The following is a 13,034-nucleotide window of genomic DNA, read 5'->3' on the forward strand; positions in this document are numbered from 1 at the left end:
ATGAACAAAAAAACCCCAAACAGTCAAATAAAACAAGGCTTCTTTTGGCCCTTGGCACCTTTGGAGACTGCTTCTTATCAAATTTTCCCAGGAAGAGCATCCCCTCATTGGCTACCTCTACCTTCTTCTACTCACTTCCAACCAACTTCAGCCTGGCTCCTAGCTCTCCTGAAATTTCCTAAATAAATACCATTACTCACATCACTGGTTGCTTCCTCATTGCCAACCCACTTGGTACTACTTAGTTCTTATCAGATCTCTCTACAATTATGGACAATACTGATCACTTTTTCTTTGAAGCAAAAACCCCAAGCTCACCTGGCTTCCATTGTCCTGTGTTCTTCTGGTAGTACCTTATGTCTCTCCCTTTGAATATGTGTGGGCTCATCTTTTTCCATTTATTCTTTCACTGTTATTTTTCTCCTCTATTGAGCTTAGCCCACTGCTTTTATTGTGTACATGTTTGTCCCTGAGTGATCACATGCTGGTAACTCCTCTTTTACTTGGAAAAGAAAATAGCACCGCTTAAATTATCCTCAGATGACCAGGCTTCAGCTTGAGTCTGTATGGACTAAAGTAGCATCTCCCTTAGGTAGTAAAGCTGCTGTGAGAATTGGAAAGTCTGTCTCTCTTTTCCTTGGCTTGGTCATCCACTTTGCCTACTCCCTTGCTTTGTTTCCACTCCATTCTTCTGTTTCTACTCCCAGCATTCTCTGCTTGCCCTTGGTTTGCATTGCCTTCTTCAGAACTTCAAATGGCGAAGGCAGTCTTTCAGCTTTGACTCTGAATGGTAACTGCCACAACTGCCTGGCATCTCTGTAATTATTAGTTCAAAATTCCGAGAGAACAATTTGAATTAGCCCAGCTATCCTTTTTCCGAGATCAACTGGCTAAGTCTTTGGGCTGCCCAGAGTTGGAGACTTACCTTACCATGAAACCTAAGTTTCAGGAGTAAAGCCAAGACAAGAGGGGGAACAGGTAGGATGAAATAGGTAGAGCAGTCATGACTGCTTGGCAGCAATCCATGAATGCAGCAAGGTCTCTTAGAGATGGCATGATCATGGCAGGCTATGACTGATATCCTCAGTATAATCTCAAGTCATAGTCTACAGTTGTTTACATGGACTCTCTTCAAAGCTTTGGACTTTCAAAACTCCTCTTAGGCCTCTCCTCTTGTTTGTTTCACATGCATGTTCAACTCATGTGTCCAAAAGAATAATCATCTATTGTCTTCTAGACTCAGACTGTGTCCTGAATTTTCTACTGTACCACTATTCTTTTGAATATTTTATTACTTATTATTACTACTACATATGTAACCAAGCAGAAAAATCCCAGTATCATTATTGATGTCTCCTTTACACAAATCATTTCTACTCAGTCAATGGCAAAGCCCTGCAAATTTTATCTCCTGATGTTTTCTTGATTTAGTCTTGGCTTTTCGATACCCACTGTTCCAGTTATAAGCTCTAGAATCTCTGATTTGAGTGACAGCAACAATCTCACAACTAGGTTCCTCTTTTCTGGTTTGACCCTTAATAGCTGACCCCTCCCACTGCTGATAGTGATCTATGTGCTTAAAAGCACTTCCTGCTTTAGATGTTTTGATGACCCTGTATTGTCTACTGGATAAAGACAAGCTCTTAAAATAACATACAAGGATCTCTTCTTTCTCTGCCTCCATCCCATGTGCATAAAAACACTCTTTTTGTGTCTCATCCACACACCATGATGCTACTTACCTCAATGCTTCTGCTTAGGTTGATTCCCTCTCTGCTTTCTATACCTTCTTCTCACTCACTTCAACATACAACCTCTGCTGGGATAACTGCTTTCTCTGTTTCCCATTTGAATAAACAAGTTCTACAGGTTCTCATTATGCCATGGTCTTATTTCTACCATTGTATATCTTTTCCACAAACTATCTGAGCTATTTGAATGGTAGAATGTGGGTGTCACACATCTATATACTTCCAATACTTCACATAGGTCCTGGCATAAAGTAGTGATAATGTATGAAAAAAGAAAGGAAAAAGGAAGCCAAAGCAATAATTAGGCAGGCCAGTCAACAAAGGAGAGGAAGGAACAGGGAGGGAAAATAAAAGAGAAATGGAAGAGAAGAGTGGGGGAAGGAGACAGAGAGGGGAATACATTGATGCCACATTGGGTTAAAATGAACTTTACTCTGATCCAATTCAGAGATACTTTCCAGATAGCTGGGACCTAGGACATCACCATTTTTCCTCATCCAGAATAAGAGCATGCAAAGCCATGTCAAGGGCTGAGCATAAGATGCGCTGGAGGTAGTTAGAAATTCAGCTAAAGGATGGTCAGTTGGGTTACTGCTAACAGCTGTAGCAAAAGGGCACCAGACTGTTAGAGGATGAGGACCTGCTGAGCTGCTGGAACCAGAGATATGAGAACAATTAGTTATTAATAACTATAACCAAGCCATAGGGGCTCAGAGAAGTGAGTGCCTCCAACTGGCTAGGACTCTACTTTCTCCATAAGCTGTTCTTTCACACATGGTGGATAATAGTGCAGTTGCCAGAAGGAAGCAGGAATCCTATCAACCAATCTCAGGGACCTTGGCTTTTAAACCACAAAGAGCAAACACAAATGGGAAGAGCTTTGAAATAAGAGGCTGCAAGGCTAGAGAGTATGACTGAGTGACTTCAATTCAAGGAAGTCAAAACCTAGGTGAAGCAGAAAGAATATGCATCTATAAGAGTGCTCATCCATCCTCTTATCACCCTCAAATCACTTCCAGGCCAGGCTTACCCATTTCAATTCAGGATGTCAAAAGCCTCTCCATTGCTAGATTGTCCTTATTAATTACCATCAAGTAAGTCAAGACTTGTTTGTTCTTTCTATTAAAATATTCTCTGTGTCCTACTCAGATAACTCTCCCCCTCAAATTAACATAGTTGTTTCGGAAAACCAGAAGTCTTCAGTAGCTCTATGATGTCCAGCAAATGATGTCTACACAGTTAACCCCAAACCTTCTTTCTGGTTTTGGGGTGTGTGTGTGTGTATGTGTGCTTGCGCACGCATGCGCATGCGTGTGTGCACGTGCGTGTATTCCTGACAATACTGGGGCTTGAATTCAGGACCTGAGTGCTGTGCTTAATTTTTCACTCAAGGCTGACACTTTACCACTTGATCCACAACTCTACATCTGGCTTTTGGGTGGTTAGTTAAGAGTTAAGAGTCTCACAGAGTTTTCTGCCTGGGCTGGCTTTGAAATGTGATTCTCAGATCACAGCCTTCTGAGTAGCTAGGATTACAGATGTGAGCCACCGACACCCAGTCTAGTTTTTAGCCATCTCCAGTTAGAACTTTCATCCTTCCTTTTTGGGGTTCCCCAGTTCTCTGAAAGCCCCTCACACTTTCTTGAACCTGGAACCTGCTGATTTAGGGACTTTTTCCACCTGTAATGATCTTCATAGCTCTGTCCCTTCAGCACATGGCAGTGGTAAGTGAGACCATGCTCAGAGTCCAGACCATACCCTCTCATTTACTATCAGTGTGATGTGGGGCAAGTTAGGTTGTCTCTCCAAGTTTCAGTTTCCTCAAAAGTAAGGATGTATGGATGTTCAACGTAGAAGGCATGCCACAACAGTGGGCTTATCTCTAGCCTTAATGTGGTAGCTACACATCCTTTGTCCTTTGTCCTTTGTAATACATTATGTTTCTTAATGACAGACTGCTATATCCCTCATAATAGCACCTTGTTAACTGTGGAGTAGGTGAAGTACTAAGAGAGTGAAGGAAGCTAACAGATAAATGAGCTCAACTTTGAAGAAAGAGACATTAGATAAGAGGTGAGGGGCAGAGAGCATAACTCTGGTCAAGCTCTCTATGGCAGAGACCCAGAAGTTTCAGGCCTGGAAATGGCTCTGAAGTGACTGTAGGCATCCAACAACTGAACTAGAATTCAGTGCTTCTCTCTCATTGGATCCTAGGTTAGTTTGCTAAGGCTGTCATACCAAAAGATCATCAAATGAGTGGCTTAAGCAAACAAAAATATGTATCCTCAGGTATAGATTTCCACGATCCAGGTGGCAGCAGAGTTGATTTCCTGTGTGGCCTCTCTTCCTTGCTGAGAGATGGCTATTTTCTCGCTGTCCATTCATATTTTCATCTCTGTGTATTCATGTTCCCAGAGTCTGTTTTTGTAGACTTAAATGTCCTTATCTTGTGGGTACATCAGTGAAATTGGATTACTGTTTACCCTAATGGTCTCATTTGTACTTCATAAAATTGGGCCTTTATGACTTTTTTTAAAGGCACATATGATCACATCCTGAAATACTGCAGGTTAAATATTCAACATACAAATCTTAGGTGGGCATAATTCAGTTCATGAGACCCCAAATTTTATCTTCCATTGGCTTTTCTCCTAGCTGGTAGGAGGGAAAGAGTTATGACCATCAGGTCTCATCTCTGAGTAGGTGAGCCTAGACCCACATGTGGGTAAGTATACCTTTTGAGACTGACTTGAGGTTAAATAGTACAATGCTGCCACTTTGCTCTTCCTTTCCAGATACACACAAGATGAAAGTTGTGCCATCTGGCTTTTAATATTCCACTTGGGTGCTGTCTATTTAGTTAATAAAAGAAAACCCTAATCACTGTCCTTTGCTAAGTGAGCTGTTATAACATCTGTTTGAAACACCCCCACACAAGTAATTAAATAAGCACAGTGTCCTTTGGGTGTGAGGCAGGGAAGTCATAGCTGCATTCCTCAAGTTTCCCAGCTACACAATTCCCTAGCTCCCAAAGTGCTAGTTCATTTGGTAACTGTTTCTTTAGTGCCTACTATTGACCAGGCTAGGGGAAGGTAGTAGGACCAGAGGCAGAGATGAGACATAGTTTCTATCTTTAAGGAGCCTCTGACTCAATGGCGTAGAAAGAAAGCCAGATCATGACAGTGTAGTGAGGATAGTGGGAGGCATGGTTGTCACCTTAGCCAGCCTTGGAGCCAGAACAGGCTTATGGAAGGCAGAGAAGATGCAAGAGGTCAGTGTAGAGGAGAAATAAATGTTAGAGAGTTAAAGAGGGGACAGGATGGAATGGAAAGGTGACTACATGCTAGAAACAGAGTGATTATACTGCTTCAACACATAGGGAACCATCCATACTGTGGCCTAGGATATAAACAGTGTCCTATGGTGTTGTATGACTCAGTGATCTAAAGTAGTTAGCCTCTCCATTTTTCATAAAACATTTTAAGAGTTAGGTTGACAATATAGCAAGGCGATATAATAGTGTAAAAAAGAGGAGAAGGCTCCAGTCAGAAGGATGGAGTAGGATTGGTTATCCAGTCTCATACAAAGATCAAGTTGGAGTACTCCACTAAAAGAATTTCGAAATTCTGCCAGGACACAGATACCATGCTAGAACCTGGCTGGAGAGGTAAAGGCTCTAGGAGGGAAGGCTGGAGTATGCTGAAACCTCAAATACAGAAATGCGAATAGAAGTGGCTTATGTCTACTCAAAAACTTAGCCTTATAATTTACAATCTGGGACTTTTTATTTTCATAAACTCATTTTTAGTCAGAAAGACCCCTGGAAAAGACTGAGAAATAAAATAATCATCAACTTTCAATTCATACTGCATCATGTAGTCTGTCTATGTGAAGTTTTGTTATTATTTTTCTGTGTGTGTGCCAGTCCTGAGACTTAAACTCAGGTCCTAGGTACTATCTCTGAGCTTTGCTTTCTCAAGGCTAGTCCTGTAGCCCTTAAGCCCCAGCTCTGATTCTGGCTTTTTTAGTGGTTAATTGGAGCTGAGTCTCATGCACTTTTCTGCCTGGGCGGACTTTGAACCATGATCCTTACATCTTAGCCTCCTGAGAAGCTAGAATTACAAGTGTGAGCCAAAGACACAAGACAAAGTTTTGTTATTTTTTAAATTAAAAAAATGAGCCTCACAAAAACTATGAGACAAGCTATGCAGAGGATACCTGAGCCCTGAACAGATATAAAGCCTATTCAAGCCAGATGAAACCACCATGGTAGATCTGATAACCGAGATAACTAACAGGAGGGTACTATGTACAGTATGGGTATCCTAGACAAAAGGATGGCATGAGATTTCATCAGGCAACTGAACAGTGTGCAATTGAAAACTTAACAATTATTTATGTCTGGAATTTTCTGGTTGACATTTTTGGCCCACAGTTGAGTATGAGAAACCACAGAAAGTGAGAATGTGACTAAGTATGTGAGGGGATCTTGTAGCATGGAGAAAGGCTTGTCTATGACAACCTTTCCTCCAACTCCCTTGCCCATGCTTCCCCTACCATGGTGCACCATAATTTGTCTGTCCACCCTAGAACCTTCAAATCTACCTTTCCCCAGGTAACAACATGTCCTCCACATCTAGCCATCCTAAGAGTATGTTCATGCTGAGCAGCTTCAAGGCTCTAGTCCATGTGAGGTAGGGGGGCAGAGGGGAGAGTATGGCCCCCATTTCTGTCCTTGATTTGGATTCTTTTCTGATAATAGTTTTCTTTCTCTGAGTCTCCACAACCAGAAGGAAATCAGAGCTGTAAAGTTCATCATGCCATTGGCTGTAACAAAACTGGTTGTAAAGCTCTGTTCAAAATGCTTATTTACATTATATCCCAAATGTTCTATTTGGGCTGCCAAAGCTTTTGACAGGAGCAGCAAGCCATTGAAGAAATAAATATTAAGTGTGAAGCAAGTCAAACCAGCCACAAGCTACATTTGAAATCACTGGTCAAGACATATAAAACCAGAGAAAAGTGGTAAGGAATCCTTCAAATTAGCAACATGGCATTAGATATCTTCTCCATCAATGTGTTTTATCTTCCCTTGTATCTTCTGGGTAGTGGAGAAGAAATAGCCGCAGAATGTAGAGGTTGTGAAAACAAATCTAGTTCATCCTATATCCTCTGTCTCTCTAAGTCTCTGTCTCTGTTTCTGTCTCTGTCTCTCTCTTTAAATGTCATAGTACTGGAGTTTGAACTCAGGGACTGGCACTAGCTAGTCAAGCACTCTACCACTTGAGCCAGGCACCCGACCTTTTTTCTTTTAGTTTATTTTCCAGATATGCTCTTGCGCTTTTTTGTCTGGGTCCAGCCTTAGACTGTGATCTTCCTATCTCTGTCTCTATCTCTGAGTAGCTGAGATTACAGTTGTGTTACACCATGCCCATGGTTGAAATGGGGATCTTGTTAACTTTATGACTAGACTTGTCTGAAATCAAAATCCTCCCAATATCTGCCTCTTGACTAGCTGGGATTATAGGTGTGTACTACCATAGCAGGCCCTATATACTCTATATTGTTAAGATAATTTGCACAGTAGAGCTTGTAGTGATTCCCAAAGCTAAATCTGTATCAGAATTACTTACCTGCAGGTCTGAGGGGACTTCAGAGAGTGTTCATTTTTAATTTGTCTCAGGTGGGGCTAGTGGTGGGTGGCTGGGAACTATACATTGAAAACCATAGCTTGAGGGGCTGTGCTGAGTCAGCTTGAATATCAGGAGTCTCAATTTTTGGAAGGACTATTGCAGGGACAGAAACTGCACCACATGACCTAAAGAAGATTCTAGTTCTGGGAGATTAGCTGTGGATAGAGCCCAGGAACTGGCTCCTATAGGGCTTTACAGGTGATGGAGAACACAGGTTACACAGAGGCCTCCTGGCTAAAGCATAAACTTCTAGAGTTTTCTAACTGTTGCTGTCATGTCCCCTCTTTGGTGGCAAAAGGCAGTCATCACCTATCACCAACACCAATGACATCAAACACACTGGAACAGGTAGCCCAAGATGAGCCCTGAGTCCTGGGATAGTGGTGGTCAGAATCAACAGTGATCACACAGAAATGGCTAACCCCATCCTAAAGTCTCTGCCCAGCAGGCTTGGGCAATGGTGACCAAGTACCTATCTACAAGCAGTTCAGTGAGGCTGACTGAAGCCCTGTCACCATAGGGAGTCAAATTGCATCTGTGCCTGGATCAATAGGACAGAGGCAAACCAGGGAAAAACATTGAGAACATAGTTGACACTGGACAAAATTCTGAGTCACTTGAATTTTTTGTGTGTTAAGGATTGACAAGGAAAGTAAAAAATTATATAGAGCATCCATTGATTCTCAAGCATCTTCAAATGATATCATTGAATGATACCATTTAAGTTCAGTTATTTCCACAAAAGAAGAAGGGAAGAGAAGCAACATTTCTTGAGCGTGATTAAGCTTTGCACTAGTCACTTTATCGATATTATCTTAATTGCTTCTCAGATCAGCCATATGAAAAAGACATCAATAACTCCATTTCCTGCGGATAAAGAAAAAGCTATAGAATACTTAAGTAAGCTGCCTTCCGTCACGCAGCCCAAGAGAACTGTCATCTCAGGACTAGCTCCAAAGCCCTTCCCCCGACAGATACACATGAATGAATACCACCCATCCTATTCAAAGGGCAAAGGAGAGGAGAAACAGGATAGAAACAAGGCATTCACCAAGCAGAGGAAGGAAGGAAGGAACTAGGAAGCTGAGGCTCTAGATGGGTTTCACTGGACAGGCCCTTAAATTTCCCAAGAATCTGTACTATAACACTAGCCATCAGTGCACATAGTAAGCAAGGGGTCAGGTGCTATAGATCTATGTAGCTTGAGAGGGAGTAGGTAGTAGGAACAGGGTGGGGAGGGGGGATGTCTGGTGCAATCCTAGAGCCCTGGGCTGGTAGGGAGCCTGAGCTCTTCCTAGTCACTGTCTTACAAGTGGGAATACCTGTCTTATAGGTGCTACTGGGCCCTGCTTCTCCTCCTTAGTAAGCAAGTACTCTGTTCTCAGTACTGCTACTGGGAGTGCTGGTGGCCACTAGTGCACAGCCGAGTCTCCATCCAGGAATGGCCTAACCTGAAGGGAGCCTAAGGTGCCTAAGTCATAATTCTCTCCACCCACCCCCCCTCGGTGTGTCATACTTCCAATGACTGCTCAGGGCACAGTTGGCACATCACTGACCTCTCTGAGCTTCCATGAGGTTGGCTGAGGCTTTGTTGAGGCTTCACAGCACTTCTACTCCCTCCACTGCCCAGTGCCCTTCAGGCTTGATCCTAATGGTGCTCCGTGTCCTCCTGCCCACAAAGCCTTGCTCAGTCAGCTTTCATGGATCATAGCTGGTGATGTGGCCACAGTTTACAGGCTGATTGAGTATTCAAGACATGTATGTATTCTGACTTTGTCTTTTCTTTTTTATTAGCACACATTAGATTGTACACAGTAAGAGATTTCATTATGACAGTTTCCCAATGTATAATGTGTTTTGATCATGTTGACCCTCTCTATAGCTCTTTTCTACCCGCCTTTGTCATCCTTTCCCAACTACCTCATAGTTTTCCTTTTCTTTCATGATTGTGGGTACCTTTTTCCCTTCTAGCGTCCACAAATGGGAGAAAACATACTATATTGTCTTAGGAATCTGACTTGCTTCAATTAAAATGATGATCTTTGGTTCCATCAATTTTTCAACAAACAACCTAAGTTCATTTTTCTTTATAGCTGAATAATACTCTATTATGTATAGATACCATATTTGCTTTGTCCATTGATTAGCACCTATGCTAATTCCATAGGTTGACTATTGGAAATAGTGCTGCTATAAATACGGGTGAGAGAAAAACTGGGAGAGAGTGAAAGAAGTGACATTGTTCAAAAAAGAAATGTACTCATTACCTGACTTATATACCTGTAATACCTCTGAACATCACCTTTATAATAACAATGAAAAATTTAAAAATGGATGTGCTGCTATCTTTCTTGTATGTTGATTTCCATTGCTTTGGATATATGCCCAGGAATATCAAAGCAAGATCATATGATAGTTCTACTTATAGTTTTTTTTGAGGAACCTCCATACTCATTCCCATAGTGGCTACACTAATTTACATATCTATCATCAATATGAGGGTTTATTTTCCCCCATATCTTCGCCAGCATTTGTTGCTGCTTGTTTTCTTGATAAAAGCCATTGTAACTGGGGGAAATGGGATCTCAGTGTTGTTTCGATTTACATTTCCCTGATGACTAAAGATGTTGAACATTTTTTCACATATTATGGGCCATTTTACTTCTTTTGAAAGCCATGTTTACTTCCATTGCCCATTTGTTGATTGGGTTATTTGTTGCTTTGCTGTTCAATTTTTTGTGTTCTTTATATGTTCTAGAAATTAATCACCTGTAAGATGAATAGCTGGCAAAATTTTTTCTCTCATTCTGTAGGCTACCTCTTTATACTGTTGGTTATTTCTTTTGGTATGCAGAAGCTTTTTAATTTGATGCAATTCCATTTGTCAATTCTTGATATTACTTCCAGAGCTATCAGAGACCCCTTCAGAAAGTCCTTGCCTGGGTCTACAAATTGAAGCATTTCTCCTGTTTTCTTCTGACTCAAAGTTTCAGGTCTTAGATTCAGGTCTTTGGTGCATTTCAAGTTGTACAGTCTTTCACCTATAGATATCCATTTTTCACCCAGCCACTTGTTTTTGATACCTTTGCAAAGAATTGGATGACAGTATCTGTTTGGGGTTCATTTCTGGATCTTCTATTCAATTCCATTGGTCTACATGTCTGTTTTTGTGCCAGTACTATGCTATTTTTGTTACTATGGCTCTTTAGGATAATTTAAGGGCATATCTTGTGACACCTATAGCATTGTTCTTTTTACTCAGGATTTCTTTGACTATTTGCCTTTTTTTCTATATGAATTTTAGGATATGAGTTGTATAAAATTTGTATATTATTTTTGGTAGTATGCTTATTTTAACAATATTTATTCTGCCAATCAATGAATACAAAAGATCTTTGTCTTCTAGTGCCTTCTATAATTTCTGTTTTCAATGTTTTATAGTTTTCATTATAAAAGTATTTAACATCTTTGGTTAAGTTTATGTATATATATATATTTTGAGGCTATTGTGAATGAGATTGCCCTCCTCACTTCTAGCAAGTTCATTGTTGGTATATAGAAAAGCGATTGATTGTTGTGTGTTGGTTTTGTATCTTGCAACTTCTCTGAAAGCACTTATCAGCTCTAAGATTCTCAGCTTTTCTACCATACCTTTCTGGTCTCCCACCCTGATACTTCCTAGGCCTCCTTTATCCAGGAAATTGAATGATCCTAGAGAATGGGTCAGGACATGCTAGGAGGAACCCAAATGCATACACATACATACACATCTTGAGTGCCCAACTTGGTGATATTGTGTGCATGTATCAAAGGAGGATTCCTTCAGAAGAAGGGATAGTCAAATAAAAATAAAGATCCTGGAGATGGTTCAGAGCTTCAGACCTTAGACTCTGGAGCAAGGGGAAGCTAGTCTGGAGATCTAAAGCTCTGTCTGAAGACAGAGGCTAGTGGGGACTTTTGGGGGGCCCTACCACACCCTCCTGAGGCACTGCACTCGCGGGCATGAGAACCTGGGCTCCCACAACTGGGAAAACCCTGGTGCTGGGAAATCTCTTGTACTAATACCAGCGGTCCCGGAAGGCCTTTTTGGTGAAGATCCGTGTGGACCCTCGTGTTCTGGCCTTTCTACTGTCCTATGGAGCCACAGGGGTGGGATTTGGGTGGATTCATTTGTTGCTTTTTATTGTTGCTGCAAGGCCGCAGGAGGCCAGGCGCTAGACTCTTGGCAGCTCCCATGGTCCCTGGGGATTGACTCTGACGTGGGGAGCTGGGGAGGGGTAGAGGGGTGCCTTGGACCCCAGCTGCCAATCAGGAGGCCAAATGCTGGGGATGGCAACAGGCTTTAGGTTAAACACCAAAACCTACAAGTAGTAAACACGGCTGCACTTAATATGGTGATTCCCAATACCCTGAGGAAATGAGGCAGGAGGACCACACAAGCATGTCTCAGAAGAAGGCAGGCAAAGCAGGGTGCTGGTGGTTTACTCCTGTAATTCTAGCTACTCAGGAGGCTGAGATCTGAAGTTCGGGGTTCCAAGTCATCCCGGGCAGGAAAGTCTGTGTCTCCAATTAAATCACAGAATAAGCTGAAAATGGTGCTGTGGCTCAAGTGGTAGGGTGCTAGCCTTGAGCAAAATCAGCTCAGAGATAGTGCCAGGCCCTGAGTTCAAGCCTCAGGACCGGCAAAGAAAAAGAAAGAAGAAAGCAAGCAAGCAAGGTTTCCAGCAGTTAGTGGGTTACTCTGCAGACAAATGTTAATGCTCCAGATAAAAGACTTAGGGTTCAACTCCAGAATAGATGTGTGTTGTCTGTGTCTCTGCTTCTATATCCTCCTTAAAAGATTTCTCCCATCTGGGAAGAGTAATCTCTTAATTTTATTTGTGGCAGTACTGGGAATTAAACTCAGGGTATTCCACTCTTGCTTTCCACAGTTTTCTTTTTCACAGCTGGCAGTTTACCACTTGATCCATGCCTCTAGCCCATCATTTTGCTGGCTAATTGGAGATGTTGTCTAATTGACTTTTCTGTTTTAGCTGGCTTTGAACCATTGTCCTCTATATCTCAGCCTCCTGAGTAGCTAGAATTACAAGTGTGAGCCACTTTCAACCAGTAATCTTAAAAAATACTTTATTACTAAATATTCAAATCGATGAAATATGCAGAATAGTATGTCAAATACCATTTGTTTACTGTGTTTAAGAGGTACAACTTTATAAGTCACCCCATTCCCAACCACTTTACCGTTCCCAGGAATCATACTCTGATTTTAATGTATCTTTTTACATAAATGCAAGTCCTTACTTTGATATCTGTTGTTTCCTATCATAGTGATTTCAAACCTAATGCAAAAACTCACCTTCACAAATTATCCTTGGTCACCTTCCTTTATTTCTTTATGCTCTTGTCAGTTTTATATTTTCTACTTACTTGTTTCACTTAGTACTGTTTTTTCACTTTTACTTTCATTCCTTGGAGACTTGCCACTTTCTCTATAGACTTCCTTATAAGCATTCCAGACGATATTTTAAAGAAGAAATATACTTGCCTTTTAAGTTACAGTAATCCTGGATCTGAATTTGGGCTCCATTAT

At 41.4% G+C, this 13,034-nt stretch overlaps 1 pseudogene; it reads right to left on the reverse strand.

Moving 5' to 3' along the window:
* Positions 1–659: 659 nt before the first annotated feature.
* Positions 660–13,034, reverse strand: part of LOC138839773 (RNA/RNP complex-1-interacting phosphatase-like) — a 65,091-nt pseudogene continuing 52,716 nt past the window's right edge.

Source organism: Dipodomys merriami, unplaced genomic scaffold (genome assembly GCF_024711535.1).
Source record: "Dipodomys merriami isolate MVZ:Mamm:240054 unplaced genomic scaffold, mDipMer1.0.p SCAF_3, whole genome shotgun sequence".
Lineage (NCBI taxonomy): Eukaryota > Metazoa > Chordata > Mammalia > Rodentia > Heteromyidae > Dipodomys > Dipodomys merriami.